The 22,321-nt window shown below is 35.8% G+C and overlaps 1 long non-coding RNA gene across 1 annotated transcript in view; it reads right to left on the bottom strand.

Annotated features, from left to right (window-relative positions):
* Window positions 1-1,848: 1,848 nt before the first annotated feature.
* Window positions 1,849-22,321, bottom strand: part of LOC119616609 — a 31,993-nt gene continuing 11,520 nt past the window's right edge. The window contains exon 3 of the long non-coding RNA XR_005232556.1: window positions 1,849-9,975. This is a non-coding gene — a long non-coding RNA (uncharacterized LOC119616609). The remainder of the gene's footprint in view (window positions 9,976-22,321) is intronic.

Raw genomic sequence — 22,321 nt, forward strand, 5'->3', positions numbered from 1 at the left:
TGGCCAGATTATTCTCCTTAGTGTTACTAGAACCTGTAATTACTATCAACTCACGTGCCGTGTTGATGACTGCTTTTACAGATATTTTGTTTTCCTGTAGTCGGAGCTAAAAAAATAAGTAGTTGGGTTTTTCATTTTGTAAACAGTCCTACCTGCAGCTTGTTTAATGTGATGGGTGGCAGCGCTGATATTGTCCTGTTTGTGTATTTACAGTATGGGTATGTTTGTTGAAAATAAAACACTGTTGAACTGTTATATTTTTATGTTGACTTAATAGTTTTTTTTATTTCCAAAGAACTACCCTGCTGAATCAAACAACAACAAAATATTTTGCCTTTATTCAGTTTATCTGTAATTGTCAGACTCCGTGGCTTTGACTCAGTTTTACCTACATGTTTTTGTTTCAGATGGATTTCTTCAAAATATTCTTTGCATAATTGGAAAAATCATACTTGCTTTTATGCATGCAACTGTACCCCAAATCATTCATTATTTAATTTGCTCTTGCAGACTTTTTCTGCACATTTATTGTATTCACCTGACACAGATATTTAAAAACCTTTTAAACCTTTTACAGTTTTTTTTTAAGCATCAACTTGAATGACAGACTCTGATCCTAATTTTTACCCATGCAGGAATTGACAGCAGTCACATAGCAAACATAGACATAGTTACTGACATCTGTTGTAATGTTTGGCTGGCATGCAGCGAGGACAGAGAGACGGTCCTGGCACAGTCCAGTCGGTCCTGGCGCCACCGTTCTCACAGAGATTGATCCCCATGTCACGGTCCATTTGTTGAAAGGAGATTATGATTTGGCATCATCTCGGGAGAGCTGGAGGTCTGCTGGCACCACAGCGCTGCTGGTATCGGGCCCAGGCCAATATTCAGATATTTTTCTAGCTCCACTGTTGAATCAACAGGCTAGAAGACAGTTTTAATCCCTGAAGGACGAATCATTTTTGTTTTTTATTATCTTGTTTACTAGTTTTAGTTGTGTTTATATTTCTGTCTTTTTCTTTTCTTTTCTTCCAGTTTACTAATATATTTATATTTATGACTGATCATCCTCTGTGTAAATATTTCTTCAGTATATCTAGTTCTGGGGTTTCAGACACTAAATCATTATTAATATTTGCTACTTTATCCATATAAGTTGTGTTTTGTACAATATATTTTTTAGTTACCTGATTTATTTCATTTTTTCTTGTTTATTTTATTAGATATGACTTGGTTCTGAACCCTGGAGTTTCTAATGTTTGTTCTGTCTGTTTATTAAACATTCTTGTTTTCTGATCTTTTGTGTCTCGTGTCAGTCTGTATTTTTTTTTTAATTTTTTGTCCAGTAATGGCGTTTCATGTCAGTCTGTATTTAAAACCGTTCTCTCCACGCCATGTTTCACTTCATGATAGAAAACTTCAGATTATGTTGAAAACAACATTCCTTGAAGGAATACATTTCCTGCTGCCTTTTATGCCGAAGTTTTAAACAAAGATCTGGAATGTGATGGTCCACATCAAACAGGTACAGGTAAATACCCCAACCAACCACAAGGAGACCTACAGAGGTTCTTACACTCCTAAAGAGAAAAGAAAACATTTATATTTTGTCTAAAAGTCTTACAAATCTAGAAGACTATATGAAAACTGTATTTGTGAATAAAAGGTTTAAGTTGAACTTTAATGTTTTTAAGAGATGTGTGAACAATAAAATGTTTGAGATTTTAAATATGTAAGATCAATATTCTTGGACAAAGTGAAAATAAAAACTGTTTTCTCCTTAAATAACCTGTGAGCCAACCTCTTCAGCCCTGAATCACTTAAACTTAGTGGCCATAAAAATACTACTATTAATACAGTTCTGTTAAGAAATACACATATCTAGATATGTTTAGTCAGAAAATTGTATTTGACTGAAAAAACAGAAAAATAAAATAATAATAATAAGCCTGTGGAGTAAAGAACTTCTGTTTGAACGGATCAGAGGTGGACATGGCAGATTTCTCATGTATTGTGTTTATTGAAACTTTATAATTTAGAAATGAGATAAAAGTTTCACTACAGAAAATGATCAAATCATTACTGAGGACAGTAAAAGATGAAAAATATCCAAATATCCTAAACCTTTCAGCTTTCCAGCCACACACAAATTAAATACATTAAATTACAAAAACCAGTACACCTCTCCCCCACGATCACTGTTTGAAGTGAACACATATTGCTAATAAGTAAATTAAACAAAGATATAATTTTGGTGCAGCCAACCCTAACATCCTGATGATGTTTCTATGTGTTTGTTTGTTGAATTATTTATTTTATGTATCTTTAACCAGGTACATGGTATGTAAAAGTATTCTTTAGTAAGTAAGTAAAGATGCCATCAACATTTTAGCATAAACAAAACAATAGTTAAATAAAAGACAAATAAACAATCAAGTTGAAGCTCAGTGTTCCTGATGTCTTAGATGTTTTATTTTTTAACTCTGTGCACCTTGAAAGAAGGTCAGTTTGTATGTAAATCTCTAAATATGATGATAAAAAAGAGCTTTAAGCAATTATTTTGAAAGTGACCCCAGCTGTGGGAACCTCTGTGTGGGACAGACTTCATCATGTTGTCAAAAACGTAGAACAAACTCAACAAAACTCACATCATACAGATAATAACTACAGTTAATGCAGGAACTGGGGAATCCTGCTGCAGAAACAACTGCATGAAGTAAAACCAACCTGTCAGTATAATTTACCCGTGAATTATCACACAGTGCCCTCTAGTGGTTAAATATTTTAAAGTTTCTGCTACATTTCACACCAATGCATTATCAAAATATGACATTTGAGAATATATGTGACACTATACATTATTTTGTAATACTACAGCACAATGTTTTTTTGCCCTAAGTACAATTCTGAACAATAATGGACTCCGGTTTATTCAGTGTGACGTGTAAACTTTGAATTTGTTCCATGTTAAGCAAGTGTGTCTGAGTTAATGAAAGACACATTTCTCTGCTGAAGACATTAAACAGAAGAGGAAATGATGGGATACATACCCCCAAACTTTTCTTGGCCCCTGTGGAAACATTTTATGGTGATTAATTTCACAGACCAAGAGCTGGAGGCTCCATTATCACCCTCCAGGATTAAGATGTGACAGCTGACAGACACATGGGCTGAATAAACGTCAGAGCACTCAGGGTCTGTGGGTCAGAGGAGGGCATTGCAAAATACAGAATAAAAAGTGACAGCTTTATTTAGGAGCATGACAAAACTAAACTTTAGATTTGGGATTAACTTACAATATAATGGAAGTTAATAAAGCAATCATTTTTTGTGTGTTTTGTTTTTGTTAGGTTTTAGAGACCAAAATGACAATTTTGTATAGAAATGTTGAAATTTAGTTTATGTGATCTGCCCATGGCTTGTTAAAACATATAATACTATAAAGAAAATGTTGTCATCAGCACAATCAAGTGATGAATTCATCTTTGTCTTAGATTAATGTCACTATGCATGTTGTTGCAGTCAGGTGCACCTCAGGGTTGAAATAATAATAATAAAAAAAGTTATTCAGGTTGCTCTTTGTATGTGGGAGCCCTTAAAGGTGCAGATTAAACAAGCATCACGAAAAGTGTCTAAAGAGTCTAATTTAACATGACACCACCTACATATTTTGCTTTGTGAGTATTGACCATGAAGACAGACAAATCCAAAACAAATTTGTCCAATTTTGAAGTCATTTTTACAAAATGTGCAACTGAAAAGAGTTTTATTACCTTTGTTCATTTACATTAACACACATGAAACTCACCATTGAGCTCGTGATTTCCATACAAAATGTGCTTTATGAACAAACTTTACCAAACAGACCTCTTTCCTAACCTCCTGTAATTATTTTATATATAGTTATTGTACACAGATTATTTTTAGAAAATAAAATGAAGGACTTGCATGGCAGTTTGACCTTAACAAAACACAAGGTTTGATTTGTTCCAGGAAAGTCATGCGGTCTATTTGAACAGAGGCTGCAAATCCACAAGCCTCACTATGACTCAAGATTCACAGAAATTATCCAACTTCTCATCACACATTCATTTAAGATGGAGATTTTTACTTTTTTCAAGATACCTTGAATGTTACCAATGCAAACCAGCATTAATTTTTATGGAACATTGACACTATTTATATTCACTTTTTCATTTCAACTTTTAGTAGAATGCAAGAAATAAATGTTTAGCTGTTAGTTACTTTATCTAAACCCTTATTCACACTTTCAACCTTCAACAGGAATTACTAAGACATATTCATGGATGTTTTTTTTTAAATTGTTTAATTGGGTAGATTCACTTACAACATTATATCCATTATGTTTAGCTGTCTATGTTTGTTTTTGCTAGCTTTTTCAAAAATGTATCTATTCTGTCATTTGTTTTTGGGTCCAAATTTCTCAGTAGTAGTCTTCTATAGCCAGTTATTATCTTATCCTTTCTCTTTTGCTTTTTTGATTGAGTAACTTTGCATTTCCTGATTTCCTGGATGAGAGTAAATTTACTAGATTTCTGAAGAAAAAAGTGTAAACACTTCTGCTTCTGTTTGGTGGGTAAATATCTTTAAAACATCAATCTTTTCAAATAAAAGACAAAAAGAATGAACAGCAGAAACTCAGAGCAAGCCAAAAAACAGCAGGTTGTACGGAATATTAATAGTACTTATTGGTTAGAACAAAAAGTAGTTCAAGTAAAGACAAAAAGTGAGCTGGGGTTATGAATACACTTATACTATACACTTTTATTTCCCAGGACAGAATCCCTGCAGCTGTCAGGGTAACATCTGGACAGGAGTCTTCACATTCAGAGTCTGTTGTCAGCATCAACCGTTTCTCAGGCATCAAATCAGAGCCCTTTCAGGTAGACAAGCAAACAAAATGAGTCTTTAACACAACTCTCCGGAGGGCCCTCTGATTGCAACACTTTCTGATAATAACTGCTCACAGCCACACGGGCACTTTGTGCACCTTCAGCACCCTAACATGCAGCTGAAACCACATGAGAGCAGCTGAAGTTAGTGTGTTAAATGATTTGTCTTTAGCTACACCGAGCAGACTAACAGTGACTCTTCTGTCCTCTTATTTCCAGCATCCAACAACTTCAGCCTGCCTTTGTGAACTTGGAGCACATCCAGAGACCTTGAACCCACAGATTGAATATTCCAGTGGCAGCCATGTTGACCTTGTGATTCACAGTAATTATCTTTGTTTCCCATTTGCTTCTGGCTGAACTGCTCTGACCTTTTGACATCACAACAACTTATAATTGACAGCTAGACTGCAGCAGTAAAATGAAGGAAAACTACATATTAAGCAATCAGAGAACTTTATGGTTCAGCTGCAAACACAGCAGTCCCGTCTGGATGTTCCCTCTCATTGCCAATGTTTTGGACAATTATGAGTTGGAATCTGGCAGCTGATTTTAAACTTAATGGCAGTCTCTACTGCCAGAAAACAGCCCTGCACCCTGTTTGTCCATGTCCTGGAAGGACTAATTCCTGGATTTATGTATAGCATCCAAGCCGAGATACTCTAGCAGTTATTTATTTTCCTAATGCCAGTTTCTGTTTATGCAGGGCTTCTTCAAATCCAACTTTTAGTAAAATAATCTAAGAGGATGCCAGCTGCTTGGAAGAATGCTCAAGAAAAATGAGTAAGATTTTGTCTTTCAGGGATTAACTAACCTTAAGGTTTGTTAAACAACTACAGCCTTTTAAAGTTTAAAGCCAGCAGTGTTTTCTCACGAAGCTACAGACTCACAAACCCACAAACATTCACACACACTCACGCACACTTAGCACTCACACATCCTGCCCCCGGATGTGTTTAGCATCTGTCGAATGTAATGATTCACTCTGCAGGTTGTATTGGGGAAAGTGTGTGTTTTGCCATGAGAGTGAGTGATGAATAGCTTCTGGCTGGTACTCAGGTTAGACAGCCAGTGTGCTCTCCATCTTCACGGCCTTCCAGACATTTGTTAACATACAGCCCGCCGAAGACCCCAAACTCGTAAATCACAGCCGTTTAACGGAGCCGTCAACCTGCCTTTCAAACAGAAGCTCTTTCTTTCTGCACTAAGCTATCTGTTCAAGTTATACATCCTAATACAAAAGTAACTTGATGTTCAAAATACAATATATGCCTAAAATTACTTTATATTTTTTAGTTTGTTAGTTTAGTTATTTCAGACATTAGTGAATTTCCTTTGTGGTCTTTCAGGAATCCTCCAGACTTCTTCAAACTGTGATCGCTCTTCTTATTCTCTGATGCACAAACCTTGTATCATCCCTCATTTCTTTATATTTTACTTCTTTGTAACCTTTTAAAGGGGGATTCTGAGTAGTAGTTCTACACAGTTTCTGAGAGTCTGTTTCCACCTTGTTGCTGTTTCTCAGATTTTTTTTCCTCCTCTGGTTTTTTCTCTCAGCGATGTTTTACTTTTTCTGGTTTTTCACTCATCTTTAGTTCAGCTCTTGGTCCTGTTTTTGTTTTGTTAGACCATCTGACCTCTGAGGCATTCAGGCATAAAAAGACTCCAAAACGCAAAAAATTAACCAATGTTGTGTCAACACAAAACAGATAATTTAACTAAGAATTAATTTAAAATTATATTTATGCTCTTTGTCACTAATATCCTTGAACAAAGACATAATTTATTCCTAATTATTTGAATCTTTAAAAGTACCAAAGATAACTCAGTTTGAGTAACAGAAATTATGGTTTATTATTAACAAAGTGAATCCCAAAGAGCTGTTAGCTGAAAACTTAATCAATCAATCAAAGTGTGATGCATCTCTCTTTCTTAAAGACAGGGATTTCAGATTGAGCTCAACTGCTTTAGAAACATTTATTAAAGACTCAAGACTTCCTTTGTGTCCTCCAGTTGTTCACTTTTGTTATTTTCTTTAATCAGACACTGACAGTATCATTATAAACTATAAAAACTGAACAGGAAATGAATGGAGAAGCCAAAATCTAAAATAAACAACTGAAAAAAAGAAAATTACAACTACTACTACTAACAATAATAATCAATATTATTTAAAAAATATTACAAGGAAGTCTGTTCCCAGTTGGTTCTTAAAACAAGCGCACACAAATGAATAAATAAAATAAAAAATAAACTAAACTATTTGTTTATTACAATAAACAACAACAACAACAAAATGATAACTTTGTATAAAATGTTTTTGCCTTCTTTTCATGGCGTAATAAGGACTTTTAATAAGTATTTTAAGTTGCTACGTAATGTTTTTTACTAAATTAAATTTTTTCATCTGTTTTTTTATATCATCTCAATAATAACTCAGTATTTCCTGCAAACCTTGTTTATTTCCTATAAACGTGATTCGGAACATCGTCCAGCAGAGGGCGCTGTAACATAAAACATTTTTCAACCACATCCGTCCGCCTGCTCTCTGCATGGAGCTGTAATGGTTTAAACTTACTCAGTTATTAATGAGGACATCACAACTGAGGCTTCTAAAAAACTCAAATTACAGCTGGGTAAATGTTCCAATTTCTGCCACATACATTTAATTTTAATAGCATAACAACATTTTTTATTCCTTATTTCATAAGCGCCGCTGGCTCCACATTAATGCTTTAAAGCAGAAATTAAATTGTAATGAAATCTCTGTTTCTGCCTGAATAAAACACTGAAAACTTTGGTTTGAAATCTGATTTTTGTTGCTTCAACTTTCAAATGAGAAGACAAATCATTTATAGAGGTAGACTCTAATCAATCAGTCTGCTAATAGTTTTATTAAACGAGTCAATTCTCAGGTTTAATTGAAAATAATAAATACTTCATACAAATTCCCTTTTAAGTGTTTCTTTTTGAAACATGTCTCATAAATATGATCTTTACTAGCTAAAGCCAAAAGAGTTTTTCAGCAAAAAACACCAGTTTTTCCTTCTTGGCAGCTTTTTATAAGTTCATAAAGCTGCTAAGTGCTGGAAATATGTGGCTAGCAGTTTCCATAACGAACACCGTCATTTCCACCGGCTCTTGCTCCAATATAATTTAATAGCCGTTGTGGTAATTGAGCAAGTCTGTTAGGTGTTATGTGTTAATCTGTCTTAATTATAGAATTGACTCACAGGACCTTCTCTGCATGGGAGGGAAGAAATTTTAGCTCTGTACAAAAAAAACAAAAAACAAGAGCAAGACCAGAAATATTAAAAGGATAACTCAACATTTTCTATTAAATTACACTAATGATTTCATTATTCAGTTCAGATTGGATTAATATTGTGTTCTGGAGCCATTTTAGCATAATAAAAACCAAATGAATTTGTGGTTAATGTTTCCATAATGAACAAGTTTTTTTCCTCTCTTTTTTGTACAAGCTTAATCTAGTATGCAATATCTTTCAGACAAGCTAAAGTGTTGAATAGATTTATGCCCACAAAAGGCTGATAAAATCCATATCTGTGATTAAATTTCACTCTTCTCCCATCGTTAATGTGCTTATTAGATTTTTTTCCCCTCCCTTTTATTTGATAGAGCGATTGCGCTGCCGAAGCCTCGCTCGTATCTCCACACCACCGACTCTGAAAGTCTGCAGCCCTCATGGAGTTAAACCTGGGATGCTGCTTTATGAGGCTGAAACTTTTATTCCTGTTTTACGTGTCACAGAAATCAGAGGAGTGAGGTAAACTGGCCTGTTGAAGGGAAGGAGGGGAGAAAAGAGTTACATTTCTAACCTTTAAAAGAAACACCTCATTGACCTATAAAAGAGTGAAGGATTTCTCCTGCGAACCCATGACAATCATTTTAGCCGCTCCCCTTCAGCTCTGACCTTTTTCAACCTTTCTCACTGAAAGTTTTGATTGTTAGCTGGAGTCCACTTGGCCTCGTGGTTACGAGGAGAGATTCCACTGTGCTTTAAAGGTTACACATTCAATTCATGCAAACCGCCATTCACATGTATCAAAAATAAAAAAAATTGGGACTAGCTTTTGATACTGCCAACAAGCGTTTTAACTGACGCGTTTAAATCCAAGAGTTTGACTCGTATTTGGGGCCAGTCTTTGTTGAATTTTTTCTTGGGGCTCAAAACAAAAAGAAACATAATCTGAAAGGTTAGAAGCATTAGGAAAGTTGGTCTATGACACAGTTTGGAAAAGGGCAGGCCAAAAAATACAAGACAGGAACCATATGTCACACGAGAACTTCTGTCAATCCTGCCGGTCGTGGAGGAGGGATGTTTAATGTAGAGATTTGCTGCGTTTTAGTTCAGACATACTGCATTTGAAGTGAGTCTCTGCCTCAAGTGAAGACAGTGTCTCCCATTCCTGAATAACAGAAGACTGGACCAACGGATCTAAGTGTCATCTGCAGTATGAGGAGCTCATCCAGTCTGCAACACCTATGATCAGGAGATTTGAACCATGACTGCATTGAGTTCATCCATCACACCTGCTCTTCATCGGACCATTACCTTCAGCTGCAGTCACCCAGCTCATCTTCAGTCATTCTGGTTTGTGCCTGCTTCCTGGTTTTTGTGTACACGTTCTGTTTGTTTCCATCTTCTTGCAGTTGTTGTGCTGCTCTTTATCATTAAGATTCCTAGTTTCATTTACTCTGGTTTCTTACGCTTGAGTCAGCACATTGTGTCTTTTACTCACGACACCAGGAGGAGATGGAGAGTTTCCTGGGATGTCTAGGGTTCTCTTCTCTTGTGGATCCACTGAGCTGAGCTTTTATACGCAGTCAAAAAAGGATGAATGGATAATAACTAGTTTTAATGCAGATGTTAAACTCTTTAAAACTTGCTATTTTTAATGTTTCTACTAAAAGAAACTGCAAGATGCATGATTTTAACTGTGCTTTTGCAGACAATATGAAGGTTTACCTCACAATACCTTCTGCTGTCAAAATCACACTGAGTGGTCAAAATTGATGGCAGACCAGCAAACATATTTTTCTGCAATACAAGAAAGAAAAGACAGTTAAATCAGTATTATTTGAATGCCAGAATATGTTCACAGCAACATTACAAATCAAATAATAATCAACAAAACCTCAATCAGCGTTTAGTTGTATAACATTGTTTCTACCAGTTAATTCATTTAAAAGTATTTTGATTTGCTGACAGAATAAAACTGTAGAAATTAAGCCATAAAACAACAGGATACAAATAAACATGACACAATATGCAGAAGAAGAACAATAAAATGTAAATAAAAAACAACAATAAAATAAAAGGAGGACGATAAAACAGTTTTGAAGAGGAGCAATAAAAGTGAAAACCTTCATGAACTGGAGAGAGAAAATAAACACACACCATGTGATGTGAGAAGAGCTGCTGCTTTACTTTATTTTACCGCAGCTTTTCTAATTCCAGCAAATAATGTTTCTAAAAATATGTCATTCTTCGTATAGCATACATGTTTTTTTAATTTTTTACTTTGTAGCACATTAAGGATTATTACAGAATAATAAATTCCTCTGTGGTTTTTATGGCTTCCTCCTTTTAAAAACAACATACAAGTTATTGAAGTTTGTTTTCTTTTAGTATTTTTTCCATCGCCTAAATGTTGCTCTGATTTGCTGACTTTCTTTTTAGCAACCCAAACATCCCAAAAGGACCAAGTGCAATTTAATATACTAATTAAGTGTCCAGATGCTGATGTGTAATAATCTGTTGTCACTCGGGGCTTGAAGATGGTGCACATATCTGGTTGTAATGCTCCTGCTTTGATGGTGTGAGGTTTGGAAAAATATATTAATGTCATTTTTTTGATTCCTTCTTTATTATGCATTGACTCTATTGCAGTTAATATACGTCCTGTCCACTTTTACAGTTCTCTTCCCACCTCTACAATGCAAACTGATTTTTTTTCACAGTCCACAGCAGGTGTCAAAGAACCAACTCCTGATTTAATGCTGCTCTGGTTCCCCAGGTCAAAACGTTATTTATTGATGGAGCACAATTATGTAACCTGCTATGCACGTCCTCCCACTAGTTATTAGTGTAATTTCCTTTATGAACAGTGAGCTAAAAGCTGAGTTTGTCTTTGTCTTGGGACTGCTGAGTTTAAAAGTCCTGACCTGTGACTTTAAAGTGTCACAGCTGTCAGAATCGTTAACCTGTGATAATTGCATAATTTGAAAAGACACTTTAAATCTGTTTTTTTTTTAATGTCTAAAGTCTTACTGGTGATCCTGCCGCCGCTGGCTTTGTAGGATAAGCTGTGATGAAATTATACTTCATCATCAAGTGCAGGAAAAAAAAAAAATCAGATCTTAAAGGAAAAATTGTCCTATGGCAAATTTTGTTATGCAACTAACGAGTGTAAGCCCCTGTAGTGAGGTAATTTATCATCAGTAGGAAGTGTTAATTTAAATGTGTAAAGCTTGGGGCTGCCTAGAGTGCAATGGTTAGCACTGCCACCTCTTAATAAGGAAGTCCTGGGTTCAAATTTTGGCTGTGGCCTTTCTGTGTGAAGCTTGGCTCTTCTCCCAGGGCGTGCATGGTTTTTCCAGGTGGAAACTAAATAAAGAAAAACCGGGTAATGACAGCAATAATAGAGAGAGTAAAGTCAGTAGCATGGTGAGGAAATGTCCTCCGGGAGACTTCAAACTTTACATTACCCAGATCTCATGCAAAAGTTTGCAATCTCAACTTTAAAGCTGCACTGTCTAGAGTTGTTAGGTTAGAAAAAAAATCTAAACAGACTGTGAAGAATTAGCTATCAAGCACTTGGCAAGCATCCATATTTCCAATGAGTGCTTGCCAAGAGCTCAATGTTCATCAGAAAAAAAACTAAAGTTTGTTTTTAGCCTTAACACTGTCCACCTATTGTTTTACACTTATGCTTCCTAACCTTCCACACATTTTTCTTGTCCTTCAGCCAACAAGCTATGCCAAGGACTGAAGGTCTCTATAGAAAGACATATTGTGTTGTTTATTTTCGATCATAATGAATGTTGGTTGCTGGATGATTCCTCTGTCTTCGCTTGCCTTCTACACTGATATAATTGGCCTTTTTAGTTTATATTAAAACATTTACAATATAGTTGGTTAGCATTGCTGCCTTGCAGCAAGAATGTCTTGGGTTTAACTCTTGGGCCTTTCTGAAAGGAACAATCTTCCTGTACATGTGTGGGTTTTTATATTTTTATCTTTTTTCCCCCACAATCCAAAATCCTGCATGTTAGGTGAATTGGTGACTGTAGGTTTGAGTGTGAGCATAACTAGTCAAGTCAAGGCAATTTATTTATAAAGCACATTTAAAAACAATAAGTTGCAGCCAAAGTGCTGAACAACAATAAATGGTAAAAATTAAAACATCAGAAGAAAGTAAACATATACATAAAACAATACTAAAATCAACGTACACTGAGTGAAATGCCAGTGAGAACAGATGTTTTTTAAAAAGATTTAAACAGGAGACATCATGGACATCAGCTCCCTGAAACCCGAAACACGCCACTACAGAAAATGAATGGACGTACAGTCCATCCATCCTACAGTTAAAAATAAAATCCACCAGACGTCGACATGTGTTATTTTTATTCTGCAACAAGTCTTGAAAGTGTTTCAGTGACAAAACATCCTCATTCATCAAGAAAAGTATATCCTGCTTTCAGGAACAGTAGTTAGCAGCAGATCAGGAAACTAACTTTTAACTTCCTGACCTTTTCTGTTGTGCATTGTGTTTTTCTGTTAGTAAAAATACAAAAGAATAAATAAATTAAACTTCTCCATGATCTTATCTGTCAGCATGTAACCATTGCTATGTAAACACTGCTTGTCCTCAAATTTGATGGGTTTCGGCACGAAGCCATTGGCCTGCGAGGTCTGTGTTATTGTGGTGAATGAATGGGAACACACTCAAACACAAACACACCCTTATGACTCATCCCATGTCCTTATTTAGCTTCTTGGCTTGGAGTTGTAAAGGGAATGTACTCTTCAGACAGACACACCCCGCGAGCACATGGATTTGTGGACGGGTTCATACCAGGGCTCATCCAGTTGCAACAGGCATAATTTTAGATCAGCAATAGTTAAAGTGGCAAGTATGAACACTTGTGAAAGCACATCTCGTAAAAACTGTGAAGGCGTTTAAGGTCAAAATGGTGTTTAGATTATTGTTTTGTTCTAGAAGTTCTTTATATTTTCTTCTTGTTAAAATAAACAAAAAATAGATAAAGTTATGACATGTTGTCATGTCTGTTCTCACAAGGCCTTTATCTTTATTATTGACTTGACATATGGATTAGATGAGTCCATAACTAAAGAAACACAGCTTTCACATTCACTCTGCCATATCTGACTTTTTCCATTTTCACACAAAGAAGCCCCTTTTAAAGACAAGCCCATTCATGTACAAGGTATCGCTATTAAAAGAGCGTATTAATAACAATATTGCAAGGCTCACATTGTCTCCCAAACATAATTGTATTATCCATCATGCCTCTGTTTGGCTTTGACACACATCGAAACATGGCTGGGTAGTCACGCCTTGGCTGCAGGACCAGCAGCATTACCACAGATAATGTTTAATTATGCTAATTTGATTGAACTCATTTTGAACAAAATGACAATATGTGTGAGCTAATGAATATTTATAAGAAGGCACAAAAGTTAATTGTGCTTTATGAGTGTTCTGGGGAAGTTATGTTGCGCTGTGGATGTGGAAGAGATGATCGGACTCTGGTGGAAGAGGGAGGGGAGGAGGACTAATGGAAAACCATTTCAGCTGATGATCTGTCGCTGACTCATCTGATGATGTTCACAGACTGGACTTGTGCTAGATTTTCACTCCATCAACACACCAAATTAGGCGATAAAATCCAAATCTGATCATTTGTTTCAGAATTAAGTAGTTTTTCCTTAGAAAGAAACATTTGAGTAAAAAATAAAGAGGCAGCCAAACAATATTCAATTTGAATTTAATGCTATAAATCATGCAATGCAGACAATCAACATGACATGTGACAATGTTTAGGTTAAAATCATTAATTATTGTTGAATTGCTCATTTATTTCTGCCTGTTGCTATGAGAGGTAAGTGATCATTTAATTGTCTGTTTGTGTTCATTTATCTGTCTGTTAGCAAAATATCATATCAACCAGTGAATGCATATTAATGCAACCTTTAGAAATTAATAATTAGATGTTAGACTCATTACATTTTACAGACCTTCAGCTGTTTTTTATTGTTTGGAATTCATTTCGGATGATTTGACTACATGTGGTTAGCTCTGACATTGTTGGTGGGAAAATAAGTATCCCAAAAACGTTTTGCCATCGGATGTCAATTAACCGATACACACACAGCCACGCGGCACAGAGGGCTGTCAGTGAGCGACAAACAGGACATCCGCAGGTCTGCTGAAGAAATGAGAAGACATTTTGACATCTGAACTAGACTGGCTGATTGAAGGAGTACAAAAAGACAACTAGGACAAACTGCTGAGGGCAAAAGTTAACTGAGGCATGGATGGATGAAAACTATTAGGGAGACCATAACCAATTAGTTAAAATGCCTCCTACACCTTCCAGTACTGAGCAGCCTGTTTCCATCTTTCAGAGACTGGCTCTCAGCCCAAAATACATAAGGAGGAGGATGAAAAAAACAGATTTTCTTCTTTGTCCCAAATAAAATTATTTAAAAATGTTTATATAAACATTTTTGCTTAAAATTGCTGTGCCCTCCAGCTCAACCCTGAGTGATGTCTTCCTGTTTTGCAGGTTTTCAGGATATTTGTCCTGAAACTGCAAAAAGATGCCCTTTAACTTTCTAAAAGGCTGTCCTTTACTCCCTTTCTAACACTCACACACACATGCACTAACATTTGAACATACTACTGTATATCTCTAAGTGCTGGGTTAAATTTCAAGTGAACCATTTCTCACTGTCAGTAATGCACATAACTCGACCACAGAATCTGTGCTGATGGGTAACACGATTACTCATTATGCCTTTCCATGAAGAGGGAAATGAGATTAAAAGTTGCCCTTTTACATCTCGGGGAACAGCAGCCCAGCACATGTTGGGCCGTGTCAGGAGTTGGCAGCTCACAGCACAGTTTAACTTCTAATCCATCTTGATCTAATTAGGATGGCACTGCCGATTTTTTTTTCCTTAAATTTTCCTTTATAAGCTGCCACAGGAATGCAGGGAAGCTTTTTTGGTTCAGACGATGCATCCGCACTTTCAGCTGACTAAGCACAAATAGATTGAGTGCTGCTCACGCCAGCGCTGTCTGGAGCTGGCAAGCAAAGGAAGGAGCTAAAAACATTGTGTCCATGTGTATGAGTGTGTCTTTGCTTGTTACTCTATTTCTAAACTTAGGAGGGACATTTTTCCCTTAATTTTGAATATTAAGGACAAATGTCAAATCTGCTTAGAGCCAGGGTTCTATTATGTCTTCAGGATAGTTGCACAAATCTCCAAACACATGTGAAGCTCTAAATACTAAAATGAAAATTAAAAGCCTTGTTTTAATTCAAGATGGCATTTTTGTGTTGGCAAAGGTAGCTGTGGCAGCCATCTTGATTTGTGTTGACTCCAAATCTCCATCAGTTGTAGATGTAAATTCAATGATTATTTTCTGACAGATAATTTATTGACAGTTGGTGTTGACTGCAACAATTAATGCAAAAGTTTTAAGCAAAGATGTTGCACAATAGCTAGAGCTCAGAGTGTGTTGAGGATGACTCTCAGCTACTACTTTTTTATTTTTGATCAATATCTGTGTAATTTAACCAGTTACGGCCAATTTTATACTGTCTGTGGCAGCCCTGTTAACCTGGGGTGACTCTAAAAGTTTGTAAATGTATATCCAACAATTACTATATGAGAGTTTCATTGAAATCCTTTCAGTGGTTCATGAAATATTTTGCTAATGATACACTCAAACACCTTTGCCTTCGGCAGAGGGCGATGATAAGCAACTGGACGAACACAAGGGCTTAAAAACCCTGATAGATGAAGTGATAGAGAGGTCTGAGGGTGGGTGGGCTCTGTACAGATATGCAACATTATTGTGCAGAGATGAAGCCGACTTAGAGACAGATTTTACATGAATCCACTTGTTATGCTCTGACATGAAATTGTGCAGCTTAGCAAATTTTCTTTCTCTAAACATGTAGTTTCACTTCATCATACTGAGTTCCTTTTCAGTTGTATTTCTGTCTGTGCATGTTGCATAATACCTGGACTGTAGGATCCGTGTGCTTGCCTGAGTGTGTTTGCACACTGGGGGGCACCGTTCTACAGTCCTTAGGAAGGCTCCTGATCAAGTTGTTTGGGGTTTCTGGCAGCATGGAGACATTAGGGTCACATTTGTTGTATTTTAAATTATTATAGGTTGCTGTAAGTGAGATCAAGGTACTTTGCATTCATAAAGTAATCACAGATGTTTGCACCCTCTAAATTGAACGTTCCTAAAGTATAGTGGAGTCAGGTTTGACCATGCAATAACGAGCAAGTGATTAAACTTTGCATCTAGCCTTATTGATCATATGTCATGGTAACTTTATACAAACACTCTTAAAGCTTAAAAAGATCATTTTTCTCTGGCATTATTGGCTCTCTGAAGAGTTTATAATTTGCTTTACAGAGACTGCCTTGCCAAATGTCGTTCCTTTTTATCTTTATCTACTTAAGCAATTTATTTGGACATTAAATGGTATTTATTGAGTTGTGTGACAATAATGTAATTTGGATTAATAGATCAAGATAAGAAGATTTACTGTTTATAGGTTTTCTGATGCTTAATAGCAGAATATTTATTGAGATATTTTTGTTTTAAGACTTAAGTTTACTCGTGAATCTGTCAGAGCTGCTCTAAAAGCCCCCGCATCTTCTGGCGCTTTTATACCGTAGAGAGGGCAGAAAAAAGGGTTTTATAACTCTTTTTAAAAAATCCATAACAAGGTGGAATTTAAGACTGAAAAGGATGAAAATGTAGTTTTTCAAATCAAAAACATTAACAGAAGTTAAGTCCGTAATTTAAGCTTCAGGGTGAGCCTCAGTCTGTGCAGCTTTTGTTGCAAGCTTTCATTTCAAAAAGTGGTTTGTGGCTGTTTGGGATACATTTGAGAACAAGTTTTCTTTTGTGCAGACACAGAAACTAACCAAAAATTAAGTGTCTTTTTAGAAAGTACTGTGATACTAAGTAGGCATGGAAAAATCTTGGGTTTTAAGGAGGTTTTTCCAAAGTGGGCCATGTTAGAACTGATGGAAATGAAATATGAAATTCACTGAAATGTTTTGTTGGCATTTTTATCAAACAGATTTATTTATTTTTTTTCTGTAAGGCACGTCTTAAACTAACTATATCATACTAATAATCATCATATTTCACTCTTGGTTACAAAAGTTGAAGTTGGGACACTAATATGGGTCACAAAGCTTTAAGTTTGGTGTCTGAAGATGATAATCAGAAACAAAACTAAATTTTTAAATGATTGCTACTAATCATTTGGTAATAAATGTTAGAGATAAATCTTGTTGTTATTAGTAAAGAAAAATAATCTAATGGGTATTGGTCGTGATTATTATGCCCTTGTTTATTTGGCTTAATTGCAAAGTTTGCATATGTTAATCAAAGATAATTGGAGTCACAATTATCTGCTGCTACTGATAAAAACATTGGTGTATTGCGTAAAATGTAAATAAAAAATTTAATCCAATGATTTGTCAATACAAACCCATATTTTTAACACAATGGAACATAGTAAATGTATCAAATGCTTAAAGTAAGACATTGTACCATTTTTAACAAAAAAATAGTGGTTAATTTTGAATTTCATGGCAGCAACTTATCTCAAAGAAGTTGAGACAGGTGCAGCAAAAGGCTGTAAAAGTAAGTGGTACACATAAGAAACAGCTGGAGGAGCATGTTGTAACTAATTCGGTTAATTGGCAACAGGTCAGTAAGAGGACTGGGTAAAAAAAGGTTATTTTAGGGAGGCTGAATCTCTCAGATGTAAAGATGAGCAGGGGTTCACCAGTCTGTGAAAAACTGCATTTAAAAATAGTAAAACGGTAGAGAATAATATTCCAGGACAGAAAATTAGTAGGACTTTGCATATCCCATCATCTACAATTCATAATATCATAAAAAAGGTTTAAAAAATCTGTGTTTAGAACTTTTTTTTTCTGAAAACGTTTACAATTTCTTAGTTTGAACAGGTGATATGTTTACCATGTTCCGTTGTGAATAAAATTTGTTGTTTTTTAGATTTTTTAATCATTGGATTCTTTTTTCATTGGTATTTTGCAATAAGTTTATTTTTTATTAGCACTTTACATAACATCGCAACTTTTACAGAATTAAGTTTGTATATGAACTTTTGATGAAGAAACAATAAAACAAAATGTAGCTTTTTCCTTTTAATGCAAACATGGTTCTTTAGTTTAAGTTGTCGTATTGCTATGATTCCTTCAGATTTTGTTCAAAAACAGTTAACAACAGGTCATACTGTATGTTATTGCCTGGGGGGGTTCTTTAGTAGGTATACATCAACATCAATTAAATTATGAAATTGTCATCTGAACAATCTGCTCTAACCGTTCAGATGTGTGTTTTGTGTTTTTAATTGACTGATTGTTGTATTCTCCTTCTTCTGTCATTTTACCTTGTTGTGCAATTACAACAATCAGCGGTGCTTCAAGTGAAAAACAAATTTTCCAACAGGGATCGTAAAACACGTCACATCCCACTATGATATCAGAGCCACAGGATTGTGTTAATTTATTTGGACATTATTGAAGTCTCCTGAAAATCAGACAACTATGTTTAATGATGAGAAGATCCATTCTGCCTATTCAGGTTCATTAGATACAGTTCTGTGTGTGTAGCGCAGAAACATTTGTTGGTTTCTATGGCAACATCCTCTACCTTAGATATTTTACTGCAGAGTGACCAAGATATCTGTATTCATGACATTCAAGGACTGACAGTCATCAGTATTGTCTGTGTGTAGCACAGACTGAGAAACCAGATGAAACTGAAATCGCTGTATATTGATTTAATCATTTTATAACCATTTTTATTCACATCTCTTCACTTTTAACACATCTGAGCTTCTTCCAGTGCACAATCCTTGACTAGTTTAGGTAATCCTTACACCCAAAGTCCCAAATAATGCTCAACACATCAAACATTTGTCTCGTTATATTTCTCCCTGTGACTGCCTGGATTTTAAAAATGTCAGTTCAGTTGAAAGTTTATGGTTTGGATCAGTGGTGTCCAGTCTTGGTCCTGGAGGGCCACTATTCTGCATGTTTTAGATGTTTCTCTGCTCTTCAGCAGGTCTTCAAGGTCTGCAGGAGCCTGTTAATCATTCATTCATTCAAATCAGGTGTGTCACAGCAGAAAAACACTCAAACCATGCAGGATGGACCCTCCAGGTCCAGGGTTGGACACCACTGGTTTAAATAAATGGAAACATTCATGATAGTAAATTTATGTACATAATATTGCATAACAATACAAACCCAATTTACTTGTTATTTTTCTTTTGGCTGCTGCCTTCTGAAGGGTTTGCCACAGCAAGCAAGCTCTCATAAAGGATTTGGAAACTGATTTACACTGAATGTCCTTCCTCAGACATCCTGGTCTCGAACCTGCAGCTTCAGGGTTAAAAGACTGCAGCACCGTCTACCGAGCTACTGGAGACCCCCGATATTCATTTAATAATTTTATTTGTCACTTACTCTCCTGTCTTTCATTCTCTCTTAAAACATCTTAAGAGTTCACATTTTGTGACTTACTGTTTTCTAGGAAACCTTCGACAATTTTATTGGAGCATATTTTACTTTGAAACGGTTTATCCTTAGATGTAGCTCTGTTGTTTCTGCTCTTCTGATAACACTGCTTCTTATAACTGACCTGAAAATCCGAAGCAGCCAAAGAGGTTTTCACTCTATAGAAACCAACCAAATTATAGGTGAAATCTAACTTGGTTTCTGCTATTTAGCCTTTAGCTAGTAATTGACACTTTCACACCAAAAGCACAGATGCCTCAGTTCTTTTGATGCACGGGGAGGGTGATGTTGTTGTAGACCAGCCTGTCCCATCTGACCTGCTGAAGCTTGTAACTCCTTCAGAGAGCTCACAAGTCTCTCTTCATAACTTTCCTCCTTCATGGCCCCTCAGTTTGTGAGGAAGACCTGCTCTTGGTAGATTAACACATATGGGTTTGTATCGACAACACATCCTATATTCCTTCCATGATGCTTAGGGCCGTGGAAATCTCTCCATTTCCATCCCTGACTTGGAATTTTCAAAAAAAGTTTCTTAGAGTAGAATTAGGACAATCGCTTTAAAGGGGGTAAATATGTATGAAGTTTCTTATTTTTCATGAAATATATTTTTTATTTAATTGGTATTATTCTGTAGATATTTGATTTCACTTTGACACTGAAGGTTTTTTTATTTTTTATTATTTTCATATACTGAATTTTAAACTATTATGCCAATTCATGATCTTATGATTCTGTGAAAATGTACTAAAATTACCAAATTAGAAATGTTTAAAGCAAAAAGGACAAATTTTTGAAATGCCAGGGACAGATTTTCCACTTAGATTGCATTGGTGTGTGCACAACAACAATCTTTCTTTCTCCTTGTCTTTTTGTTGTTGCCTGCGGTTAAAAAAAGTTTCACTAACTAGTCATCTCTGGCCCATGTTTTTCCCTGTTTGTAATCTTTCTTACTTAATACAGGGCAAATAGAGAACCAGAAGCGCTGACCCAGCACAGCAGGTCTCTGTGCTCCTTATTGTTGGCAGGAGAAACATTATGGAGCTAGAAGCACTCGAAGAGCTCAAACCTCAGCCAAGACCATAGGGTCATTAAAAAAGGATCCGGATCACCACCAAAATTTAATCACTTGTTTTTTGTGACAACATTTCATGAAAATTTCTTTAAATTCTGTTCATTAGTTTTTAAGTGATCTTGGTAATAGACAAACCAGCACTATCAGAAACATAACCTCCTTGTTGGAGGTAACCAACCTTTCAGCAGGGAGACTTTTAAACGGTAAGTAACTCATCGTGCCTCTGCTCCCTGAGGACATTATACCACCTCCCATTGCACAATTTCTCTCACCTAACCTGCATGAAGAATGTGCGTCTATTACTCTATCTGTCATGTTTATCATGAATGGAGATTCTTTTGTTTATACATTCATAAAATAGCATTGTAATACCATCTCAGATGTTTTACTTTTACTTATAGTTTTATTTTAAGCCTGAATTAAGGTGGTATTTCATTGTGAGTTGTTAGTAAACAACATTCATAGTAGGGCTCTTGAATGTCTCTATGTCTCATAACTTTTGCAGGGTTTCTCAGCTGCAGAGGCAGAGCATGCAGTCTTGTCACTTGAGTTTTAAATATGTTTTGAAAAATTATGCAACATTTTCTCTCTCAAAATAGTCAAAGTTGTTGTGGGAATCTCCAACCATCTTAAACCCATCAGGATTTTGCCCCAGGCATCTCCAAACCCAACTCAGACATGCTAAAGCTGTATTTTGACACTTGCACAGGAGCTCCTCTCTGACAGAATACACGTCCAGGTTCAAAATCCATGATAATTGTTTAACCCTCCATAAGCCCTGAAAAGAAACAGATGAAGAGAGGTGGAGAAGACCAGGAGGGTTAAAAAATGATCCAAATCTGTCTGTCTTCATTTCGTAGGTGTACTTCAGTAAATTAAATCATAAATGTGAGAGCGGCTGTGAAGGTGGGGATGAGTGGAGGTGGAGGCAGAAAAATAATGTGCATGGCCTAAAATTCCGTTTACAAGATGATACACAATAATAAACTATTGTTGTTGCTGTTTTCCTTTCGGCTACTCTCTTCTGCAGGAGTCACCACAGTGAGCATCCTCGCATGAAAGACTTGGCAATTGTTTTACTTTGGATGCCCTTCCTGATGCAACCTGGACTTGAACCCACAGCCTCAGGACTACACAATAATAAACTGGGATTCTTAAAAATTTGCTGTGCAAAATGGAGCCACACAGGTCCCCGGTCACTTAGGTATAAACGTTCAGAATCCAGTGAGACTTCAAATAAAAACCTACTTTCTTTTTTTTTTGCACAATATTGTGTCAAGTTTGAATTATGAACTACAGGTGCTGGTCATAAAACTAGAATATCATGAAAAAGTAGATTGATTTCAGTAATTCCATTTAAAAAGTGAAACTTGTATATTATATTCATACATTACATACAAACTCATATATTTCAAATGTTTATTTTGTTTAATTTTGATGATTACAAATGACAACAAATGAAAATCT

This window comes from Kryptolebias marmoratus, linkage group LG20 (genome assembly GCF_001649575.2).
Source record: "Kryptolebias marmoratus isolate JLee-2015 linkage group LG20, ASM164957v2, whole genome shotgun sequence".
NCBI lineage: Eukaryota > Metazoa > Chordata > Actinopteri > Cyprinodontiformes > Rivulidae > Kryptolebias > Kryptolebias marmoratus.